The following is an 11,489-nucleotide window of genomic DNA, read 5'->3' as shown; positions in this document are numbered from 1 at the left end:
CAACTAATCTGTTGGAGGATGTGAAAACATTCCACAGGGCTGGAGTGTGGAGTTCTGGGTGAGGACTTCTGGGGTGGGGATGGGGGAGTGAGCGACAAAGCGTGAAGCAGGCACCCAGATCCTGTTGGGTCAGAGGTCCTCAAGTCTGCCTGCATGGCTATGTCACTGAAGCCCGGGCCTCTCTCCCAGCCTCTGAGACTTCTCCGGTTCTCTTTCTACACTGATCACCTGTCCTTCGTTCTTCTCTCTGGCCCTCCTTCACTTCCCCACCTTTCAAACCTCTCCTTCAGAGAACTGACGCATCACGTCGGGAGGGGAGTTTTAGGTCACGCCAGGAGTGACCAGTACCTAGAACTATGACCTGCCCGCTGGGGTGGTTGGTGTGGGAGGAGAGCTAGCCCACGTGGGGACACTGTCCCGGGAAATGACGGTCATGGGAGTCCATCGGAGCCCTTTGGGGCCAGGGGCCCGTCAGGAGTGGCCGTAAGCAGGGCGGAGGTCAAAAAGAGGACAGGTGAAAACCCGACAGCAGGGAGGCTTGGAGCGGGGCAACGGGAGGAAATGCAGCCAGGTAGCTATCAGCCATGAGCAGGAGGGCGGCCCGCAGGACCACAGCTCATGGAGGGACCTTCTCGCCAGACCTGGGGTCTAGGAGCAGGCATCACACATGCGACTCGCAGTAAGTGAAGAGCATAGCAGCAAGTGTGATTTGATGTTGAGTCACCTGAACTCTGGAACTTAGGCCGCTCTCCGCATATCCTGGCTCCACAAAGCCAGGGAGCCAGACCCAGGCCGAGGCTGCAGGTGGAGGTCAGGGGGCCCCCCTCTCTGGGGAGAGGAGGAATCTTGGCCAGGGAGGCAGGCAGGGTGATACTGTCTCTGCTCTCAACTCTGGTGTCTTGGTGGATGCTGCCTACCTGGACCTCTTGCCCGTCTTCTCTGTGCCTGGCTGACCCTCCCCCTTCCATCAGTTCTCAGCCTAAATGTCACTTCCTTATGGAAGCCCTTCCCAGCCCCTTCACCAGGCCAGGAACCTTGTTTGGGGGCTCCCCCCCCCCCCAGCCCCCAGTTGTCTGTAGAGGGATTTGAGCGATTACTTATTCCCCGCCCCTGCCCCAGGCAGGGAGCTCGGAGCAGGCAGGGCTCTTTGCTCACCCTGGTACCGTGGCACCCGGGAGCATCAGCAGGAGCTCAAAGAATGAGTCAATGAATATTCGCATAGGCCCGCAGGACTTCTCTTAGATTCCCGTGACTGCCGTTTCCACAGGCATAAAAACAGTTGTTTAACTGCCCACTTTTCTCATTCCGCGTGTGCATGTTTTATCTAGACTCTGATCGCCATCAAAATAAGAAGATTGAGAATATGAGGCAAACGACAATGGTCCCTCCTCTGGGGGTTCGCTTTCTGCGGTTTTGGGTACCTGCAGCCAAGCCCAGTCGGGAAGCAGGTGATCGATCCTCCTCCTGACAAATTGGCGGATGAGCCATAGCGCCTAACGCCACGTCTCAGCGCCTTCCGTCGTCCACCTGCCTCCGTCTCATTGTCTCATCGCGTAGGCATTTAATCATCTCACATCACTGCAAGAAGGGTGAGTAGAGTACAATAAGATGTTCTGAAAGAGAGACCACATTCACATAACTTTTATTGAAGTCTATTGTTGTAATTGTTCCATTTTATTATCGGCTGTTACTGTTAATATCTCCCCCTGCGCTTAATTTACAAATTGAACCTTTTTCACGGGTATGTATGCACAGGAAAGGACATAGGACAGGTAGGGTTCGGCACGACCTGCAGTTTCAGGCATCCCCTCAGGGGCTTGGCACCCGTCCCTCAGATAAGAGGGGACGCCTGCGTGTGGATACTTCCCCCACCGACCTGAGCTCCCCATTGCCCCTGGGCAAGGTCGGATTGCAGACGTTAAATGAGCTTTGCAAATCTTCAGCTGACGGAGCCAGGAAGAAAGGGGGCGTCGGCTCCGCTTGGTGCAAAGCCCCCCTTCGTCACACGCGTGCCGCGTGTCGCCTGCAATCCTGACAGCCACGCGGTGCTCAGGTGGAGGTGACGCGAACGACCCAGGTGACCCGTGCGATTACATTTGTGAAAAGTAAGCTCCTCCACGAGGCAGCAAAGCGCGTCAAAATGAACGCCGCATTCAGGCCAGCGCACGGAGCAGTCGATATTGCTGTGAAAGCTCTTTGTTTCTCTCTGGCATGCGGGTGCGCAGGCTTTGATGTTAGAATTTTGGCTCATTAATAACTAATTTACATTTCCCAGACAGCAAATTGTGATCTGACACAAATTTATAAAAGAACTCCAAATGGTGAAACTCTCTTATACAATGAGTCCTTTGTGGGTTTTTTTTCCCCCTTCCTAAACTTAAGGAGTTTGTGATTAAAATTTTAATGCAATCATTGAAATCTCATGGGCTACTTAAAAATAAAACACCATGTTATTTCCTTCCTCTCAGAGATCATGACAACTGGCTGCTCCTCTGTGGGTGTTTTCCAATTGCTTTTTCATCTGCTCTGAGCCGCAGATAAAGTACGATGTCCTCGGTGAACCAGGGGAAAGGCATGGCCAAGCGGTTGGTCGTAGCAGAAGGCAGTGGTGCTGTGCTCTTCGGCTTCCTGATGCTTCCTTGCAGGTTGCGGGGGTTGGCATATTTGTATTGCATTGTCTGGCTGTCTCTAGGAGCTCCCAGGGCTGATTCTCTCCAGGTGCCTCGAAGCCTGAATAGGTCATTTTGGAAACAAAGATGGCCTGATCAGGGCCATTGAGATAAGGGATGCTACATGTTTGTTTTCTCCGGCCTACATCTTGGAGGACCCGCTGCCTCATGGAAAACATGGCAGGTTTTTTGGTATTTTACCCCATGGTTTTTTGTTTTTGTTTTTGTTTTTGTTTTGAGAGAATACGGAGGTCAAGGGAAGTTGCAAACACGCTATTGAGAGACAAATCTAGGTGCATCTTGATTCCCTTCCTCACCCCCGCCCCTCCCCCCTCCATCTTTGCCACAAGCTTTGTCATCCTGTGAGTTTATGACTCACCGCTTAGTTGGGGAGGCGAGGCAGGACTTCTCTCCTCGAGTTGGAAGGAGAAAATGCCATGTGCATCCAGTCACCTGGAAACACCTTCCCTAGACCACAAAGGGAGGTCTGTGCCTCTGGGAGGTGAGAAGGTAGACCTGAGAAGTGGACCGGAGAGCTGGCCCTGGGCAGGGCAGCAGGGTGGGGCCGGGGGAACAAGACAGTGGGTAGCTTAACCGATTGCATCACTTCTGGCAGGAGGCTCTGTCTACCGAGTTACTCTCTGCTTGGAGAAAGGGTTTAGGGAACAGCCACGGGCTTGTTGTGTGGAATGGAAACATACCCAGAATGAAAAGATTTTGAAACTGGCACCACTTGAGGTCAGATTTAAAATGGTCACCCAGCATGAGCCAAATTGACTCCATGCAGAGAAGCACCGAGCCACCCCAGTTCCCTATATTATTTTAATAACAGAAAGAATGTATTAGGAATTCCAGGCGAGACCTCCACCTGGGCACAGTCCCAGATTCTAACCCATCTCTCCGTGCCTTTTCAAATGAGCCTTTTACAAAGAGGCTGCTTTTCTCTCCAACCTCTTCCGGACCAATGAAGGAATCTGAGATCCCCCTCCCAGCTTGCGTTGTAGAAAGCAAGAAACCGGAGAACCCTGCTCGGAGCAGGAGGCTCTGTGCACAGTTGCTAAGAAAACAGCACCGCTGACTGGGGTGGTCAGCGTTTGTTAAATTAATTCAGCAAGGAGGCCATCACACTGAGGTGGTTCTAATGCCACGGACACCTTTGTAAGCAAACCCAAACCTAAGCCTGCAAGTGCCTCAAGGTTACCACATCAACGCATCAAGGACAACCACTCACAAACAGCCAGCTAGGCTCTAAGCTATAGCCAGCCAATAATTTCCTTACTTTGCTTCCACCTTTTCTCTAGAAAAGTCTCAGCCGAGTGCCTGCCCGTGGAACGCTCCTAAACACTCCCAGTTTGGCACGGTCTGATAGGAATAGAATTTTGCTCAAATAAACTTACAGTTTTTTAATATGCCTCAGTTTATCTTTAAATTTTTTTTAATGTTTATTTTATCTTTGAGAGAGAGAGGGAGAGAGAGAGAGAGAGACAGAGTGCAAGTGGGGGAGAGGCAGAGAGAGAGGGAAACACAGAATCCGAAGCAGGCCCCAGGCGCTGAGCTGTCAGCACAGAGCCTGACTCGGGGCTCGAACTCATGAACCACGAGATCATGTCCTGGGCCAAAGTCAGACGCTTAACTGGCTGAGCCACCCAGGCGCCCCAACCTCAGTTTATCTTTTAATGGGTTCAAAGCAACAGGGCCTCTCCTGGGAGATGGCATGAGGCACAGAACCCTTTGCCCTGGCTTGAATGTCAGGGAACCAAGAGGGGACTGAATTGGGGGGTGGTTTCTGTCTGAGTCAGAGCGACAGCTTAAAGGGGATGTCACTACATTCACCAGTCCGTTCACTCCACTGAAACGTCAGGAATCCCCCAGTGCCTGCAGACTGCTCGGAGAGCCTTGATGGAGTGAGGAAAGCCTTCTTGTCCTGACAATAATTAGGGTCTCTCTCAGCACCTAGAACGTTGCTGAATTTAAAAGAGTGCTGCTGTCACGCTTGTTAATTTTACCCTCTTGGGTCCCAAACGGCTCATATGACACTTGACTATTTTTCCACATCACAGAGACCAGACTGGATTTTCTCGGAAGGCAATCAATTCTATTCCCAGCCCGAGAGGGACCAAAAAAGCAAAAAAAATCTTATTGCTATAAACACGATAGGTGCCGCACTCAACTTCTGCGATCTGCGGGTAGTCTTTGGAGTCAGTTTAGGGTTGAGTGTTAGTTCCACCGCTTGCCTTGCCGCTGGTGAGCTTGGCTTTGTTACCTAATCTTCCTCATTTGTACCAAGCAGTTGATGAGAGTTGTTAAGCAGATTAAATGCAAAGTTCTTAGCACATAGCCTGGCACATAGTAAGTGCTGCAAGGGGCCTGCTGGTATAATTAGGAGGCTTACCATGGAGTTAGGCATAAGAAGCCTCTGGAAGGGGCATCCGCTAAAGTGATGAAGCAGGAACACCCCGAGCTACTCCTCTTATTGCCACTTCTGGGGGGATGTCACCATTGTTATTCATTGTTATTCAGGCGGTCAGCTTTCTGGGAGGTGTTTATGGCAGAGCCCATATGGCTAGAGCCCTAGCCCGCATAGGACGAACCCTTTCTCTTTAGCAAGCCCAAGTATGGAGGATAAACTCCTAGAAAGGAAGGACCTCATGTGGTTTTTTACACCCCATTTTATGGCCAAGCAACACTTGGCATATTGTGGGCACTGCGTGAGTGTTTGTGGAAGGAAGTAATGATGGAAGGGGCAGAATGCAGAGGGCCGTGTGGCTATTCCTTGGTCAGACTGGGCTCCCCTTCTGCTGAGCACATCGGAGGGAAGCAGAGCTCATTATCAGTAGATACCGACTTGGTTCTTAGGGACTTGACTTTGGACAATTGCACAAAGTAAGATCTTTCTGTTATTATTCAAGGAAGCAGGTGTCTTAGAGCAGAGACTTCTCAGGGTGTAGAGAAGTAAGAAATGGTCCAGGTGAGAACTATATCTTGGTTATACTGTGTAAGGGTTTTCAATAGTTTCTTAGGGAGAGAAAATTTAGGATTGCGTTCCATTGTCTAAGAATATCTAATAAAATACCAAACCATTGTCATTATAGAGCATAAGCCAGACACCCCTTCGGCGTCTTCTTGTCAAGTGCATAAAGTTTTCAGTTACAGACTTCTTTGCAATATCAAGATTCTCATCCCCAGATGGGTCAAAACCAGGTGTCTTAAAAATCTGAATTCTGTTTTGGCGTGATACATGGTACAGAGGCCTTGTCAGCACTCGGTGATAAATACCGTGTGTTATGTTTTGGCTTTGTTCATCTATATTCACATCCCTACTTTCGTTTTAGCCTCCTGTCATTCATGAGAGGTTAGCAGGACAGGTAGGGCAACTAAGTAATGTCCCAATTGTATGGCTGAGGATGGCAGGTTCTAGTTTACCGTGTCTGCGAAGGGGTGGATACAGGGCCCAGCTGGAACCAGCACTCAGATTTCCCCAGCGCAGAGCTCTTTGTCTGTATCCCATATCCTGGTTTAATCCCTCCGGACTGCGGGCCTTGCACCTGCAGGCATGTCTGGGCCACACCTCTGTCTTTTAGACCAGTGGGTGGGTGATGGCTGTTGTAAGGAAGGACCCTGGAGGGGACTGTGATAATACCTGGTAAAGATTAAGGTGGGGAGGAAGGAGAGAACTTTATTTTTTTTTTTAATGAGTTTTGTCCTCAGTTGACTATTTCTTCTTTTTTTGTCTTTTATTTAAAAAAATTTGTATATGCATAATTTATTGTCAAGTTGGCTGACAGGCAGTGTGTACAGCGTGCTCTTGGTTTTGGGGGTAGATTCCCGTGGTTCGTCGCTTCCGTACAACAGCCGGTGCTCGTCCCAACAAGTGCCCTCCTCAATGCCCATCACCCGTTTTCCCCACCCCTCCCCACACCTCCCATCAACTCTCAGTTTGTTGTCTGTATCTACGAGGAGAACTTTTAAACCATCCATGCATACTTGGCTTTCGCTTACCAGCTGTGTCAGTGTCTAGAAGATCTTGAGCCACGGGGCAGGTGCTGGACCATGGACCATGGCCTCTACGAACAGCAAAAGCAGCTGTGCCTTGTCCAGTGTCTTTGCACATCCAGATCCAAAGAACGTGGGAACGTGATGATGACCACGGTGCCAGGTGACAGCTACAGCCACCACATTCTTTGGCTTTCATCAGATGACTAGCCTGTCCAGACAGAGCAGTGCCTTGCCGTCTAGGCCATTTGGTCAGTCCTTGGAAGGGCCTGGCCGCCTGAGAGTCGGCACAAAGCGGTTGGCGACAATTTCTCTAGCAGCTCTGGCTGGCGTGGTGAGTCTGCTGAGCGTTCATTCAGGATGCAAGTCTTGTGGCCTCTGAGGTGCTTATGGTTGGTTGAAACCCAGATTGGATGGACCCGGGAGGAGAATTCTTACATGAGCACTTTGTGAATATACAACGTAGGTGGATTGAGGTGAGAGGGGACAGCCAAAATTTTAGCTCACGATGCTGATTGCTATCTCACGATGAGAGGAAGATGTTTTTAATCACGTGGAAACTGCCTCACTTTGCATGGGAGAGGCATTAGGATCTTCCGTTGCCATCAATCTTGCGTTGCCTTGAGGTGAGGGCTGTTAGAAGAGCCAGCCTGACACTGTGCCCAGCACCTGGGAGAGCCGTGTGCTGTGACCAGAGAGCAGAGGCCTGCTGGCAGCCTGTTTCCTTGTTCTCATCAAGCCCGTCTGTGACGTCAAGGGGGTTCTTGTCATGACTCCCTACTTACCCTTCTGCTTCCTTCTTTCCCTGATGCGAAACTCAGAAGATCAAGTCGTGTCACTCTTTGGTATCTTTGAAACGCATCTACTTAGATATCAAATAAATGTAGCAGTTTATTTTCTGAAGTGGATTTGACCCATTAGACATTTTTAAGTTTATTTTTATTTATTTTTGAGAGAGTGAGAGCACAAGTGGGGGAGGGGCAGAGAGAGAGAGAGAGGAGAGAGAAAGAGAGAGAGAGAGAGAGAGAGAGAGAGAGAGAGAATCCCCAGTAGTCTCCATACTGTCAGCACAGAGCCCGATGCAGAGCTGAAACTCACGAACTGTGAGATCATGAACTGAGCTGAAACCAAGAGTCTGACACTTAACTGACAGAGCTACCCAGGCACCCCTGTTTTTGTTTTTAAACAATGAGGGTAGTCTCTGAATCCTGGAGGCCTCAAGTGAGAGTTCAGGGATCCTCCTTGGCCACTTTCTGTCTAGAGCTGTGGCTTAGTAATGTGCACTCAGAGACTGTGGTAACAGATTCTTCTCTGTGGGCTCCAGAGTGGGCTTGGGAAGGCCACTGACAATCCCCTTGTCTTGGTACCATACTTCTCACCTCGTTTCCGAAACCAAATTTCTCAGGAAATCTGGAAGTCACGTCTAGTGATTTCTGGAAAGATGTGCGTCTTCGTGCAACCATTCTGATAGATTTTACTGAGCGTCTTATGTACAGAGAAGAACAGGTTGGAGCAATAGAAAAAAATGCCTAACTGGGAGTCACGAGGTTCCTGCTTTGGAAGACAACATGGCGTGCAGGAGCCAGGATGGCCTTTGGAGTCAGACAGACCGTGGGGCAAATCTTAGCTCTCCAACTACATGACTGGGCATACTGGTTTTCTGGTCTGTCAAACGAGGCTGAAACCACTGCCTCCTAAAGTAGTTGGGGGGGGGGGAGGGGAGGTTACATGAGGTGATATATTTGCTGTTGCCTCCCAGATTAGTATCTCTAGCACTGCCAGTGCAGACCTGTCTCCTGAGTTTCAGACCTCAGTGCCCGTCCACACTTTGTACCAGCATGTCCCAGGCTGAACTCGGTCTTCCTCTCCCTTCTCCCCCAGACCGAACTATCCCCTTCCAACTACATTTCATTTCAGTGAAGGGTTTCACCTGGCCTCCCGGAGCCTTCGCAAGTCTTCCTTCTCCCTCAGTCTGGAAAGTTCCATCAGTCACCAAACCCTGCCGACTCTGATCCCCCCGCCTCCTCGTATTCTGTCTCATCCTCTCCACCCAAGACCACTCTTAATCCAGCTCCTCGGCATTTCTTGCCTGGGTTACTGCACTACATTCCACTGTAAAATCTATACTACCGTCAGAGTGAATTTCCTGGTGTCACACATCTTAAAAGTCCATCACTCCTTTCATGAACTTCAAGGGTAAATTCAATTTCCTTGAGCTGGGAAGACGTGCTCACCACGAGCCGTGTCCCTCCATTCTCTCTAACTCCAGCCCTCGCCTCTGCCGTGTTCTCGCGCTAGGCTGACACCAGACAGAAGTCCTCCTTGTTCCATAGGAGCGTCAAGCTCTCTGCGACTCTCCTCTAGGGTTCTCTCTGCCCGAAACACTTTTGCACCTGTGTGTACCTGGCTGACTCCCAAACACCGTTCAAGATTCGGCTCCGGTGTTACCTCCTCTTGGAGGAGCTTTTTCAAGCAGGCTGAGTTAAATCCTTTCTTTCTGGGCCATTACCATTTCATCTACTCACGCATTTATGGTCATGGACTTTTCTGGTCACCTTCCCTAGCAGGAAGGTTGGCAGCATTGGCCCCTGCACAATGTTAAGCATTGGTGGACATTAAGTATGCATTTCTGGAACAAATGATTGAAAGGTATTGAAAGTGACTAGTACAGAGCCTGGTTTATGGGAGGAGCTCGGTAAAAGGATCTTCTCTCTGATTTTGCCCCTAAATAGCTAGTTGACTTGGGGGGAACCCGATCACCTCTTTGGGCCTCAAGCTTTTCATGAGAAAATAAAATTCATAGGTAATTTAACATAGACACATCCATATATATATAAAATGTCAAAAAATCAACATGGTGTAAACCTAGTAGTAAGAAATGAATAGCAGATAATTTATAATAAAATTTCATGTACAATGACACTAAAAGACATAATGAAGTGGTCAGATTCTTGCACTTGGCTTGTAACAGGTAAATCTGGCTTTCAGTTAAGACCAAGTTGTGCTTATACTTTTTCTTGAAATTTCTCATTTGGGAATAAAAGCTACCTAAAAATATTCAAGTAGAGTTAACTGTGAGGGGGCTGACTGAAAACGCAGACTGATAGAGATGTTTTTGTCAAGGTGACTAACACAATGCCCAATACCACAAGTATTTTCTTTAAATTTTTTTTTAAGTTTTATTTACTAATTTTGAGAGAGACAGAGACAGCGTGAGTGGAGAAGGGGCAGAGAGAGAGAGAGAGAAGGAGAGAGAGAATCCCAAGCAGGCTCCGCTCTACCTACATGGAGCCCGATGTGGGGCTTGAACTCACGAAGCTGCAAGATCATGACCTGAGCTGAAATCAAGAGTCAGATGCTTAATCGACTGAGCCACCCTGGCGCCCCTGGAGACATAATTTTCTAAATGAATGTCCCAAAAGGGCAGATGATGCTTGATAACGTTCCACATAAAATGCAAAGCAACACTTTTTTTTTTCTTTTTTTTTACTTTCGATGTACTTACATTCTTGGGAAATTCAGTATGTACCAAAATTGAGCCAAAAAAAGTGTTTATATTAAAATGGAGTTAGGAACTAGGCTCAGTTAATTATACGTGGGTTTTTCACTTACATGAATGTCCATTGCAGACTGTAGCAGTCCTCCATGGTGTGGGACCTACTACACTGTAAGGGACGTCCAGCATTTCTGGTCCCTACCCATTAAAGAGTAGTAATGCTCACTGTATCGATGAGACACTAAAAAATACCTACGCGTGCAAGTTTCTAAGATGCCTTCTAAGTGTCTTGTAGGGAACTATGTAAGCTGCATTATCCAACAGTGAAACTCTCTGCCTACATATCTCTTCTCGGTGGAAAAAATGCACTTCATTTGTCTAAAGCTGATTATTGTAAAGTGAATTTGCTTCCTATAATTAAAGATTTGTAGCGTTCCAGAGAAAGTCCCTTCCTTGAAGTGAAGGATGAAGGTGCTAAATGAATATACAGATAGAAGCAATTTACGGTCATTGGGATTTGGTTTCATCTTCTTGATGGCCACTTGCCTTTCATGTGTCATTTTTTTTTTTTTTGATCCTCATCCTTTATCCATTCTCACCTGAGTAATATTCTCTTTGCTCAGGAGGTTTCCTGTTTCCATACTTTCAAGATTGAGAAATTTGTTCCCATTCTCCTGCATTCTTTTTTTTTTAATTTTTAATGCTTTGTGTATTTTTGAGAGAGAGACAGAATGTGAGTGGGGGAGGGGCAGAGACCTTGGGAGGCACAGAATCCGAAGCAGGCTCCAGGTTCTGAGCTGTCAGCACAGAGCCCAACGTGGGGCTTGAACCCACACACCATGGGATCATGACCTGAGCCGAAGTCAGCCACCACCCAGGTGCCCCATCCTGCATCCTTGATGTTTATAATTCAAATTGCTTCGTGATCATTGGTTGCTTGATCACCACCCCCCCCTTCTGTAGCATGCACTCCTTTTAGATTTAATTGTTATCCCCCTCAGCTGAGCTAGGATTAGTTTTTCAAGTGTGTTTCCACTATTAGTAAAGACCTTGTTACCAAATTTATTGTATACCTTAAAAGCAGGGTCACATGTCATTCACCTTGGTATCCCCAGACCTACCTCGGTAATCAGCTGCTAGCCAAGTGCTGAGGTAACATTTGCTGAAGGAATGAATGAATGGAACATGTGATGTGCTTCAGCCTCAAATCTTGCAAGTTTCACGAATCAGAGATGTGAGGTTGTGTACAACAGACGAATCTTCCAAGTCAGAGGTTTTGGCAATTTGAAATTCCATAATATTGAATCTATTTAAAAGGTGCAGAAATGTTT

General features: G+C 48.1%; 1 long non-coding RNA gene across 1 annotated transcript in view; it reads left to right on the top strand.

Moving 5' to 3' along the window:
* Positions 1-1,319: 1,319 nt before the first annotated feature.
* The window catches only part of LOC122481787, a 132,974-nt gene continuing 122,804 nt past the window's right edge, over positions 1,320-11,489 (top strand). The window contains exon 1 of the long non-coding RNA XR_006296937.1: positions 1,320-1,589. This is a non-coding gene — a long non-coding RNA (uncharacterized LOC122481787). The remainder of the gene's footprint in view (positions 1,590-11,489) is intronic.

Source organism: Prionailurus bengalensis, chromosome A1 (assembly GCF_016509475.1).
Source record: "Prionailurus bengalensis isolate Pbe53 chromosome A1, Fcat_Pben_1.1_paternal_pri, whole genome shotgun sequence".
Taxonomy (NCBI): domain Eukaryota; kingdom Metazoa; phylum Chordata; class Mammalia; order Carnivora; family Felidae; genus Prionailurus; species Prionailurus bengalensis.
The sequence above is the reverse complement of the archived record's forward strand: the minus strand, read 5'-3'. Positions and strand labels throughout refer to the sequence as shown.